This window comes from Triturus cristatus, chromosome 8, assembly GCF_964204655.1.
Source record: "Triturus cristatus chromosome 8, aTriCri1.1, whole genome shotgun sequence".
Lineage (NCBI taxonomy): Eukaryota > Metazoa > Chordata > Amphibia > Caudata > Salamandridae > Triturus > Triturus cristatus.
Genome location: NC_140591.1, coordinates 857,629,796 through 857,642,888, shown reverse-complemented (window position 1 = coordinate 857,642,888; position 13,093 = coordinate 857,629,796). Strand labels below are relative to the sequence as shown.

At 49.1% G+C, this 13,093-nt stretch overlaps 2 protein-coding genes across 4 annotated transcripts in view; one reads left to right on the top strand and one right to left on the bottom strand.

Moving 5' to 3' along the window:
* Positions 1–13,093, top strand: part of CMSS1 (cms1 ribosomal small subunit homolog) — a 1,297,886-nt gene that overhangs the window by 907,450 nt on the left and 377,343 nt on the right. The gene's annotated exons all lie outside the window — the stretch shown is intronic.
* The window catches only part of FILIP1L (filamin A interacting protein 1 like), a 946,987-nt gene that overhangs the window by 825,152 nt on the left and 108,742 nt on the right, over positions 1–13,093 (bottom strand). The gene's annotated exons all lie outside the window — the stretch shown is intronic.

Here is a 13,093-nt window from a genome sequence, read left to right as displayed (position 1 = left end):
TCATACAAGTCACAGCAAGAAAAAGAACAACATCACAATTATACAATAACGCATACAAAGAATAAAAATATTGACATGAAATTACATAAAACCATCAAAAACGGGATCATAAGAATTACCCCTATCGAGCTGATCTATAAAACACTGACACATTATAGAAAATTACATAAGAAAAAAGGTCTAGCCTGATAAATATCCAGCATTAAAAAGAGAGGTTTTAAGAACTTGTGCCAAAGAGATATATAAAAAGGACATATCAAAACAATGTGCAAAGTGTTGCATTTAGAAAGAAGATCACAAGTACGTATAGGTGGATCAGAATACTTGTACCAAGTTCCCTCTGGGTAGAGGAGCTGGTGGAACAAACCCAATCTAAAAAAACGTCAAAAGATGACGCTGGTAAGTAGGCATTTCAAAAAGAAGATAAGGCTCTGTCCCAGGTACTGTTTTGACCAAACAATTTCTGATAAAGAGGCTTGGCTTGTGCTAAAGGACTCTTTTACCATACAGCATCTTTTATAGTGATGCTTAAAGGATTAAAATATAACTCAGGCCTCTCTAGGACCCAGACATTCTCTCTGATGTATACCATCCAGGGAATATTATACGTGTTGTCCAATGTCATACAGTCTAAAATGACTAACTTGTTCAGATTTAAAGCACCCTTTAGCCAAATCGCTTACCATGACAAGGCAGAAATAGGAATACATTTGGCTTTATAAACCTCTAAACATAATTTTTAGTGGCTTATGACCCAGTTGAGTAGAAAAATTTACTCCGGCACATGCTCTAAAAAGATTACAATTATTCTTTTTTATTAGGGGTTGCCAACTCAGTCTAGAATCTATTAAAATACCTACATTTGTAAAATTATCAACCTTACTTAAAATATGTCTTTGAATTGAAAAAGTAGCACTTTTTGTATTTTTGGCCCCAAGGCCATCACATGTGATTTGTTCAAATTAGTATGCACATCCAAGCCGCTCATAAAATCAACAAAAACATCCAAAAGCCGGTGCAGGCTTCTAGCAGTGCGGGCAATTAAAACAGCATCATCAGCATATAAATGAGCCCCCGGCTCATGGCACATCTAGACCCGAAACTAAGAGTGCATTCTCCCAAATCGATTAACATACAGAATAAAAAGAAAGGGGGCCAAAATACAATCTTGCCGGACCCCCTTTATAAGAGCAAAGTGCTTTGTACACTCACCGTTGCTACCATAGCAGGCTGAAGCTGTCAACCCACAATGAAGATCCCTGCGAAAGCTTACCAAGGTCACATCCACCCCCATGGACCTCCACTCTACCCAGAGCTTCTCTCTGTTAACCAGGTCAAATGCAGGACTGGGGTCCATGAAAGTTAGATGAAGGGAACCCTTTTTTGCTTGAACATATTCATTGGTTAGGAGATATTGATTAAGATTCTGCTCCACTGTGCCCCTCCACGCTTGAAACCCATACTGAATGTCAGTCAGTATGTTCCGTTCTTCGACTCACTGTGTTAGGCGTTTCAGCACAACCCTACCTATAATCTTTACCTCTATCTCAATTTAAAAAATGGGCCTGTAACAGACAGGATCAATTCCCTTCTTAAACATGGGTACAATAACTGAATGACACCATGACTCTGGGAGGGAACTACTAATAGCAACATTAATATATTGTGTGAGAAATGCGGCCCACAGATCCACAAGGACTTAAATGGGTCACCTGGAACCCCATTTATCCCGGGAACCTTACCCACTGACAAAGACACTATAGCGTCACTGACCTCTTCCCATTGTAAGGGCAGTCTAGCACCCTCTACCTGAGGGAGAGAAGGAGAACATGGATATTATCTAGTATTAGGGTATCTTTCATAGATTCACATGCCTGAATCATTCCCCGTCGTCAGGAAATGATTCAGGCATGTGAATCTATGAAAGATACCAATACTGGATAACCGCAGTTACAGGTAAGTAACGCGTTCCATCCCCCTGATATAAAACAGAAAAATGGTCTTCCCAAGCCTGGGCAGCAATCAATGCAGTTTGATCGGCCACCTTTTCATCCTTAAAAAAAGTAAAAGGGTGTGTGATCACTTTCCAGAACTGGGTGCTATCTTTAGGTGTGCTAGCCAAGAGAACGTCCTCCCACAACTCTGTCTTAAGTTCCCTCTTCCTAATATTAACAGCTGCTTTATACAATGCCTTATATTCTCTTGCCTCCCCACTGTCCCTGTTTTTTTTTTTTACTTTGATAAAAGAGCCTTACAGGCAGTAGTACATTATCAAACCAGCTACAAGGTTCCAAAATGTCCCTCTTAGCAGGATATGAAAGGGCAGTATTAATATTAGAGCCAATCTTATCGTATGCTAGTAGAATACTATGACAGAAGGCCTCTGTATTCAAACAGATCTGAATTTCTAAAAGATGTAACTAATTGAGTAAAAAAAGTCTCATGGATAATTTACACCACTTTAGTCTGGACCCCTAATCATTTGTCTTAACCTGTGATTTAAAGTTATAATATGATTCAATCTGCCCAGTTTCCCTTTAGAATCTAGTGACAAGTGGATTATGGTCGCTAGCTGCATTCCAATCAACTGAGAAAGAATTGAGAGAAGGGAACAGACCTGCTGACACATAGATGTATTCAATGTAAGATCCATTACCGGAACCCTTGAAAGTAGGGACACTATTACCTGCGAGCAGGCTCTCTATGCTCAGGAGATTCACCATATTAAATTCCGCAGACAAATCATTCATTATATCCCCTTGTAAAGTATGCTTAAGATAAATTTGGTCCTGGTAATCGTGTTCATCAGAATCCCCTCCCCGATATAAATAGCACCATTGCAGGGGTGCAAATTAAAACCCTCAAGGATCAGCAAGTTGGTGTAGAAATGTGAGCAACCCTGTCCGAATGATAATAAGAAACATCAGCAGTGTGCAGGCCCTAACACTAGATAGCTGACTTGAAGTGGGCAGACCGGTGTGCGCAGGGCCTGGAAGGACAGGGAGCAAATTGAGAGGGTGAGTTTGGGTGGGCGGGCGGGCGACAGACCTCTCTAGTCCACACACGACAAAGTTGGTCCTGTTGACCCAAGGGATAGTCAGTTGGATGCTGGGGGGTTGTTGGGGGGGGGGGGGGGGTCGGGGGATGGGGAACGAGATTTTCACATTATTAGATGGCACCATAGTAAGCGGGCAGATATCATGAGAACACAGACACAGCGGAAGTGGGGCGGTGGTGACGGCCTTGGCAGCTGGTCAGACACACTATACCACTGAGATGGCCACACCTAACATAGGGACGTACTCGGTCCTCTCCTGGAACGTGAACAGGATGGGAAATAAAATCAAGAAGAGACTAGTGGCGACATACTTCAAACGGCTGAAACCAGACGTCATCTTATTGCAAGAGACACACTTAAAGGGAACTCTATGCGGGTTTATATGCCGAGGGGCATACAAGACACTCGCACATGCCAGGTTCTTGACTGGGGCAAGGCAATACTAATTAGGAAAACCCCGCCTTTCAGAATTGAACGTACATGGACAGATCCCGGTGGTACATATGTTGCGGTGAAGGGGATGTGGGACAGGAGAAACATTACCCTCATCAGTGTATATGCGCCCCCTAGGCTACAGGAACAAACACTAGAGAAATTAGCAACAGTCCTACTGGAAGCGGGATCAGACACACACATTATGGGGGGGTACTTAAATGATGTAATGGACTCCACAATGGATCGTACAATGGTCGCTACTGGAGGCCCTAAGGAGACGCCACTCAAAAGGTTCACTGATACACTGGCACTCACAGTTGTAGAGAGCAGGCAACACTTCCAGACCAGAACCTATTCCTTTTATTCAGGTGCACACAAAGCCTTCTCGCGTCTGAACTACATATTGACCCCGGCGGGAGAATTAGGAGACCTACACAAGGTGGAATACCTGGCGAGAGGCCTCTCAGACCACTCACCCCTGTGGCTTACAGTGGGCACTCGGACGCAACGCACAGTAGGGGAATGGAAACTCAGTTCATGGGAATTAAGAGACCCGCAGGTTGCCAAAGATATTAGGGTGGACTCTGAACTTTACTTTTGTGAGAATGTGGGGTCAGTAGACTCGGCTATTACACTGTGGGAGGCCTACAAATCGGTATTGAGAGATAGAGCCCAAAACATCATAGCCTATAAAAAGTGAAAGGAGGGTGAGCAGATTGCAGGGCTTGAAGCCCAACTATTGCAGATGGAAATACAAGCCAGCCCAAGTAGTAACCCCTCATCGCTGCGCAGACTGCAACTTCTCAGACAGGAATATTTTGCGTTGGCCAAAAGGGACGCGCAACACTCGATACAAGCCATGCATCAAAGGTTATATTACGCAGGTGACAAAACGGGCCGTTTGCTTGCATGGCTCAGTAAGAAGGAGTTAGAAAGCAGGTGGGTGACACAGATACAGACCGAAACTGGCCAGACACACAGCACCCTTGGCAGGACCCAAGCAGATACATGCTTACCTCCAGCGCACGAAATTCCCAAAGCTGACGGATAGTGTTTTGCAGACATTAGATGGGGAAATCACCACGGAGGAAATTGTAACAGCAATCAGCCAGCTGAAGACTGGCAAGGTCTCAGGCCCTAATGGGCTCCCTCCAGAATTTTTTAAGCAAAACGTGACACTCTTTTGCCCACACCTCCTCCAACTATACCTGGAGGCACATGAGACAGGTAGTCTTCCCAGAGATTTGAGGACTGCCACAATCGTGGTGATTCCCAAGGTGGGCAGACTGCCACAGAAGTGTAGCTCGTACAGACCCATCTTCCTTATTAACATGGAAACCAAAATACTAGCTAGGATATTAGCTAACAGACTCACTGGGGTGATATCGGGACTCGTACAGAGGGACCAGTCTGGCTTTATGCCTAAGCGGTCGACAAGGCTCAACCTCCGGAGTCTACATAACTGGTTAGAGGTGGCAACCACTAAGGAACACCCACACTTCATCCTGTCGCTGGACGCCGAAAAGGCTTTTGATACTATCCATTGGCCATTTCTTATGCTAGTGTTGGAAGAGTTTAGGTTTGGCCTGGCATTCCGACGATGGATTGCAGTTCTCTGAGAGACCACTGGCCAGAACCAGAGTTAACGGGGGTGGTGTCCAGGGAATTCCCGATCGGCAGGGGCACCCGTCAGGGATGCCCCCTGTCTCCTCTACTTTTTGCTTTGGTCCTGGAACCTCTTGCGTCTACTATTCGAGCACACCCAGATATAACAGGATTTAGGGGTCCAGGGGAGGAGGGACCGGACGAACGCATCTCATTATATGCGGACGACATACTGATGTACGTCACAAAGCCAGAGACGTCAATCCCTGATATAATGGAGAGTTGCGAAACATACGGAGCACATGCGGGATACACAATTAATTGGGAGAAATCTTGTCTTTACCCGGTGGACAGAGGTAGTGGGTGTGATGTGTGCCCGAGGAAACTCCAACTGGCCCCAGAAGGTATTAAATACCTGGGTATCTATGTCACTACGAACACAGCGGTGGCACTGGAACAAAACCTCTACATGGTACACAGGGAATTCCGAGCAGATGTGGACAGGTGGCAGACATTGCCGCTGACCCTGCTGGGCCGGGCTGCACTTTATAAAATGATAGTGCTCCCAAAGTTTTTATATGTCCTGCAAAACACGTATCAATGGATCCCGGACGAGGTGTTCACCAGAATAGATGGCACACTGAGGACGTTCCTCTGGGATGGGAAACCACCGAGGATAGCGCTGGTGACATTGCAACGGAACCAATATAATGGTGGTATTTCGTTACCGGACCTGCGGGCATACTACTGGGCAACCCACCTCATTGTAGGTAAATGAATGGGGCCCTGTAGATAGAGACCACCCCACATATGCGCTTGAGCATACACAGTTTACTGGACACCCCTACACACATTATATCTATAGCGGAAAGGTCTCCACACATCTAACGGCCACACAGACCGTAATAGTAATATGGAAAAAAGCGGAAAAGGCAGATGAAATGGGCAGGTCGAGTGGCGAGGGAAACTCCACTGTGGGTAGGCAACAGACTTAAAGAAATTGCGAAAATGAGAGGTTTCCGGAAATGGAACTTACTGGGCATCTCACAACTTAAAGACTTACTGTGTCGAGGGAAACTGGTAACCGTCTCGTACCTTCAGACAGAATATGCTATGGCCAAATTCCAACATTACAAATATCTACAGCTGGCACACGTGTGGCGGGCACAACACATTGACACAAGAGATATTCCGGAATACGCACCACTAGAGGGTTGCCTACTGATGGGAGAGATAGGAGAGAAGGTGGTGGTCTGGACATACAGGACCATCATTAATAACCAGCCGGACTCCCTGCAGAAGTTGAGGGCCAAGTGGGAGCTAGATATGGGGGAAATAGAGGACCTGGACTGGGAAATGGCGCTGATGCATCCTCGCCAGGTGGCCATCAAATCACGATTACGACTGATCCAACTCAAGTACCTACACAGGGCATACTATGATAGGGCATGATTGCACCGCATAGGGAGGGCGGAGGAACCAAATTGCCTGCGCTGCCGAGCGCCGGAGGGCACCTTCTTCTACACGGTTTGAGAGTGTTCCCAGATTCAGAGATATTGGGTGAACCTGTTAGATGAACTAGGGCCATTTTGGGGGGGACGATTCCCCTGAAAACGCAGTTTGTTCTCCTGGGAATTTCCACGGAAGTTGATCTCCCTAGGACAAAATTGCTGCTACTCCAGCTCGGACTGGTAGTGGCGAAGCGTGACCTGGCCAAGACATGGCCAAGACATGGGGGGCAGTGCTGTGCCCATCATTGACTGAGTGGAAAAAAATATGGACATGTATATGCTTGGCGAGAAAACGACCTATCAGGCAAGGGTCTGTCCCAAAAAGTTCTGGAGGATATGGAAGCCGTGGCTTACACACTATGGACCTACGCTTACTGATTCCCAGTGATGTCTTGGGACGGGGGAGGGGGGGATGGGGTGGTCTGGGGGAGTCGAGGGGACACGCAATTGCCGTCTTACTGCTTACCACTGTATAAAAAACTTGATGCTGAGGTATTATTCTTGAAACGTCGTCAAATTCTTGCTGAGTATTGTTTCTGTACTGCAACTATGAAAAATGCCAATAAATACATTTAAAAAGAGAGATGTGAGCAACCCGAGAAAAATGAATGCAGAAAAGTACTAAGTGGAAACATCACGTCTTCGGACCCCCTCCCATGGATTGCATTATAAACATTAAGATACACAATTCTGGTATCTAAAAAGAGAGAAGGATACCAAGAATATGATAAGAATACTTTGTAAGCTAAATCCAATTTAACAAAAGTCACAAGGCCTGCACTGGCTCTTCCACTAAGTGAAGGGGAAGCCTTGGTTGAAAAAGAGGCATAACCATCCAAGTAACTCCTCCCCCTTGTATCCCAAGTCTCCTGCAGTGATATATTGTCATGAGAAGCAAGGGTCTTGGACCGATCCAATATATCCAAATTCTCCCGCAAACTTGCATTATCTTTACTCACAAAACCAGGCATGAAAAACGTAATTTTTTCTTTTACCTAAAACGTTCAATTGTCGCCTCTCATTCTATCTTCAATTACCCCTCTTCTTCCTTTCCCATCCCCTGCATGTGTTTCTCTCACTGCAAAACCATCTCTAAACCACTTGCATGTTTGCCTTAACCGCTATTAATGTATTTCTGCAATTTCCCTGAACTCTTTTCAAAGATCACACCCTATCATATTTTACAAGTCATACCCTTGCAACCTAGCAGGAAATACTTCCGCTAGCTCATCCATTAACCCCACTACACATCTGCACTAGCTCCCACATTGCTAAATAAAACGCCTAACTACTATTAATTATATCTTCCGCAAATAAACTGAAGTGAATGCATGGAATGGTTTGCTTGAGCACTCAAGACTAATCGCAAAAACCAACGGTAACAAATAACACTGGACTAAGCACTAACCTTGGGTTCTGTAGCATCATGCTGCCCGGCATAATCTGCTTCAATGCCTTGTCAGGGGTAGTAAGCGCTATTGAAATGCAATTACAATTACAGAGGATCACTCCCTCACATGTGGCACGCTGGTATGTGGAAGACAAGGCCAGAGTCCCTTACTTACCATCCAGTAGTGCTGTAGCCACATTTCTCCTTAAATATTCAAGCTTCATGGCGTGTTATCCCTGCACTTGCTCTTTTTATGCCTAATACTGCCTCAGGCAGTCATTTGTAGATTGTTGCGAGTAGTCTCCTTGTGCAAAGGAACAAATGTGCCATGCCACACATTCTCACAACATCCACCTTGCATCGATCACCATTTTCTGCAAGGAGTGGGCATCAAGATGATGATGCAGGGATGGCACCTGGGGCCGTATTACAGAAGTGCCCCAGGGGTGCAACAGGCATTTGTGCCTGCTTTGTGTGCCCCTGGAACACTTTGGTATTACAGAAGGGGCCGCAGAAACTTGGGCGGGCCCTTCTGTAATAACGATAGCGCTGGCGCACTTAAAGCGCAGCAATACCTTCAGAGTGCGTTCCCTCATTTGCATGAGGGTGTGGCTCGTGCAAATTAGGGAATTCCTTTGCCTCTGCGCATGTGCCCTATTACAGATGCGGGCGCAGAGGCAAAGACACTCAGTAGGCGCACTGACGGGGCACCCCCTGAGAGCAGCCCTCTGGAGGGAGAAGGGGTGTCCCATGGACCCCCCAGACATCCTCTTGCAGGTGGGTGCAGTCACTTACTTCACCTGCCTGCCAGGGGATCTCTAATTCCCCTTATAAGTGCAGGTGGGTTGCCGCCTGCACTGTGAAACATTCATATTTCACTTGAATGCGCCTGCCCCCAGGGCAGCACAAGTTCGTGGCTGGCCTGGGGGCAGCGCATTCTATGTAATAGGGTGCACTTTCTCTGTTTGTGCCCGGCGCACCTGTTTTAAGGTGCAGGCGCAAACAGGGAAAAAGCGCCCTAATACATGATAGGGCTCTTGAAGCCTAAGTCTTACTGCTTCAGGATAGAACAGGAAAAGCTTGGAAGATGCTAGAAGCCAGCTCTTTTGTATTTAATTCGAGGTCTTGTGAAGCACTGTGGGTCACCTTTTCTTTACTTCAGTATGCTGTAGACATACCGGCGTCTGTGCTATTTAAAAGTTAGAGTCCAATCAATGAGCGTGGGTTCCAGTCTGAGGTTTTTGAGGCTGTCCCCTTTTGCAATTAATTCAGTTATTGGCAAGTCACATTTCTGTTTTCAGTGCCTTCTTGAAATACATATAGTTACTCTGCTTTTTACAGCTTGGGACCTTGACTGCCATAGTGCTTCTTCCATGTTTGCTATGATGGTCTGTTGGTTGGGTGATCAAGTATGCCATCAACGAATGAAAGGTCCTGTTTGTCATGTGATGGGGGTTTGGGTAGTAAGGAGGCAACGTTCGTAGTACTCTATGGCAGTTGTTTCAGTAGGTCTGGCGAATGATGCAAAGAACGTAGCACCATATTGGGTAAATGGGCTGGTATCTTCATATCCTTTTAAACTCAAGTTTTCTTGCCCCTTATATAGAATCCTCCTCATTTCAAGAATCGTGATGACAAAGAGAGACGGCTCTCGGGTGGGAGGACGGGTGTGTAACATTCGTTATTGCCTCATTAGCATTGCAGCGCGCTCGCGCTAAATAAGAACACGGGAGCCGGTATTAGATGGTTGTACACGCGGCTCCGACTAACTAGCCGAGGCCACGCCTCTTTATTATATATCGCTAGCGTCTGACGTAACACGTCAGCGCTAGCGCGGTTCCACAGCGCGGAAGGCTAGAACGCCTCGCGCACGTCAAACACTACACTCCTTCCAACCTTTCTAAAACTTTAAGCAAAATATAAAACCAAACGATGCATCTATTACCAGTCTGCCAGTCCTTACAGGTTACACCATATAGTCCGCCAGCTGGGATGAGGGTGCCGGGTTCTTCCTTAGGTTGTAGCGGGATAGGCCGCCTCTGGAAGGGGCCACCTCGGGGGTTCCACGCCTCGGGGTGTTCGGCTCTACCCGGACTGGGGAGCTGCCAGGCGAGTTACCCCCCGGGGTGGCGGGGATGAACTGGGAGCCACTCTCCTCGCTCCGGCCGTCCTCCACCTCCTGATCTTCGCCCGGTTGGTCGGGATCCGGCCCCTCAGGCTCGGCCCCGGGACGGGAGGGTGTTCCTGGGTGGACTTTTTTGAAGAAGGACACATCTCGCGTGACCGTTTCAGCACCTCTTTGAGCTGTCACCATCGTGCCCGTTCGGCGGGTGACAATCCAGGGTTGGGGTTCAAAAGGAAGTCTGAACTTGCTGCCTGGGTAGCGGTCCCTCACGTACACTCGATCTTGTTGTTGTATCGTGGACTCCTTGGCTCCCCTTCGCCGGCTGGCGCGGTCATTCGAGCGCATCCGATTGGCTAAGGTCTTCTCGCTGGTGGCTTGCGCCGGAACCCACGTAGGGTGGTGTGGGATCGTGTCACTCACGACTCTCCCCATGGTGGCTGGTCCTGGCGCTGCCTCGGTCGTGACATGGGGGGTCAACCGGTATTCCCGCAGGAAGCTGTAGATCGCTCTCTCCAGTGGAGATCCGTCAGCCATGGCGATGCGAATGGTTTTGTTGAGAGTCCTCATGAACCTCTCCACCTCTCCATTGGCTTGGGGCCACCGGGGTGTTATTTTGCGGTGATGGATCCCCCACCCCTTGAGATACTCAGCGAATTCCTGTCCTTGGAAAGGCGGTCCATTGTCGGTCTTGACCACCCCGAATATGCCATGAGTGGCGATGGTTTTTTCGAACTTCGCGATCACTTCAGTGGCTGTCTGGCTCCCCACGATTTCGACCTCTGGGTATTTGGTGAAATCATCGATAATGACTAACGCGTGCCGTCCATCGGGGAGATGTCCGAAGTCGGCACTCACGCACTCCCACGGTCTCTGAGGATTGTCTTCGGTCGCCACCGGGTGAGGGCGTTCCGGCTCTCCTGCGGCTTGGCACCACGTGCAGGTTCTCACCGTCTGTTCCACCATCGCATCCATACCTGGGAACCATACTTTGGCTCGGAGCCGGCCCTTTGTCTTTACCACTCCTTGATGTCCCCTGTGGGCGAGGTCTACCGCCTGTTGAGCGAGGCTGGCCGGCATGACCAGCCTCGGACCTCGCAGAAGACATCCCTGGGCGTCCACAGACAGCTCGCTTCTCACTTTCAAGAACGATTCCAGTGCCAGCTTGGCTTGGGGTGTTCGTCTGCTGAGCGAGGCTTGGATTGTCCTCCAATCCCCCGATCTGACAGCCTCGGCTGTGGCTCTCACGCACTCGTCACCTTCCGAGGCCTCTATGATTGCGGCCAGGCTCATTGGGAGGGGTCGTGACCGCTCTGTCACGTACCGGACGTACTCCTCTGTGTCCTCGGCCTCCTCCTTCTCCTCCGTCGTTGCCTTCCGGGGGTGTCGTGACAGATAGTCCGCCGGGTTAGTGGCCCCCGGTTTATACTCCACCCGGTAGTCGTACCCTTGGAGTTGGAGTATCCATTTTTCAATCCGGGGCGGCGGTTTCGAGGATGACCCCTGGAATAGGGGAATGAGTGGCTTGTGATCGGTTGTCACTGTGAAATGATGTCCATACACGTAGACGTGAAAGTATCGGCATGCCCAGTGGATGGCGATTGCTTCTCGCTCGATTTGCGAGTACCGCTGCTCTGTCTCTGTCAGGGACCGGCTGGCGTAGGCGATGGGGGCCCACTCCTCATTGTCCTGTAGTTGCGTCAGGACCGCTCCCAGCCCGAACGGGCTCGCGTCGACCGCCACGTTGGTTGGCTTTGCCGGGTCGAAGTATGCGAGGGTGGTGTCCGCAGACAGGGCCGCCTTCGTCGCTTGGAATGCCTGCTCCTGTTCCAGGCCCCACTGCCACGTGGTGGACGACTTGGTCAGCTCTCTAAGGGGTTTGGTGAGGTTGGAGAGGTCCGGGATGAAGCGGCCGCAGAAATTGACCATGCCCAGGAAACTCCGGGCCTCCGAGATGTTCGTCGGAGCTGGGGCATCTTGGACATCCTTCACCTTGTCTGGGTCTGGAGCCACCCCTTGGTCCGAGAAAGTATACCCAAAGAAGCTGATCTTGTTCTGCAGGAACTGACACTTCTCCCGATGCAGGGTCAAACCTGATTCCTGGATCCTCTTGAGAACCCCTCTCAACCTCTGGTGGTGTTCCTCTATGGTTGATGCATATATGAGCAGGTCGTCGCTCACGTTGAGTACGCCAGGGAGCCCACTGAGCACCTCTCTGATGGTGTTTTGGAAGACCTCGGCGGCACTTGAGATGCCGAAGTTTAGGCGCCGATACCGTCTGAGGCCCACGTGGGTGGAAAATGTGGTGATGTACCTCGAGTCCGGATGAAGTGGTAGTTGGTGGTAGCCGGACCGTAGATCCATCTTTGAAAACCACCGGGCCCCGTTCAGCTCTCCCAAGATGTCGTCAATGGTGGGCGTCAGGTGTCGCTCTCTTTTGACTGCGGCGTTGGGGAGGCGCATGTCCACACAGATGCGGACTTGTCCTGGCTGCTTCGGCTTCCTGGCGATGACGATCGGGGATACCCACGGGGTTGGCCCACTGACCTTTTCGATGATGCCTTGTTTCTCCAGGGCCTCCAGCTCCTCTTCGACCTTCTGCCGCAGGTGGAAGGCAATCCGCCGGTGCCTCAACGCCACTGGCTGGACCGACGGGTCGATGTGTAGGGATACTTCCTTCCCTTTCAGGCACCCAATGCCGTTGAAGACTTCCCCGAATTCTTCCAGAATGGTGTCCAGTTCTTCCTCCAGGACTGCCATGGCGAACGAGATCAGTCTTAATTCTTCGGCCGATTGCCCGCTAAGTAGCATCCCGCTGCCCTCTTCCGTGACATAGACGGTGGTGTTGATGCTCCTCTCGCCATGACATATCTCTGTTTGGAAGCATCCAATGAGGGGGATGGGCGTCTTCTGGCCATATGCGAACACTCTAATCTTCGCCCCTTTTAGCGGGGGTTTGGCCCGCAGTTGGT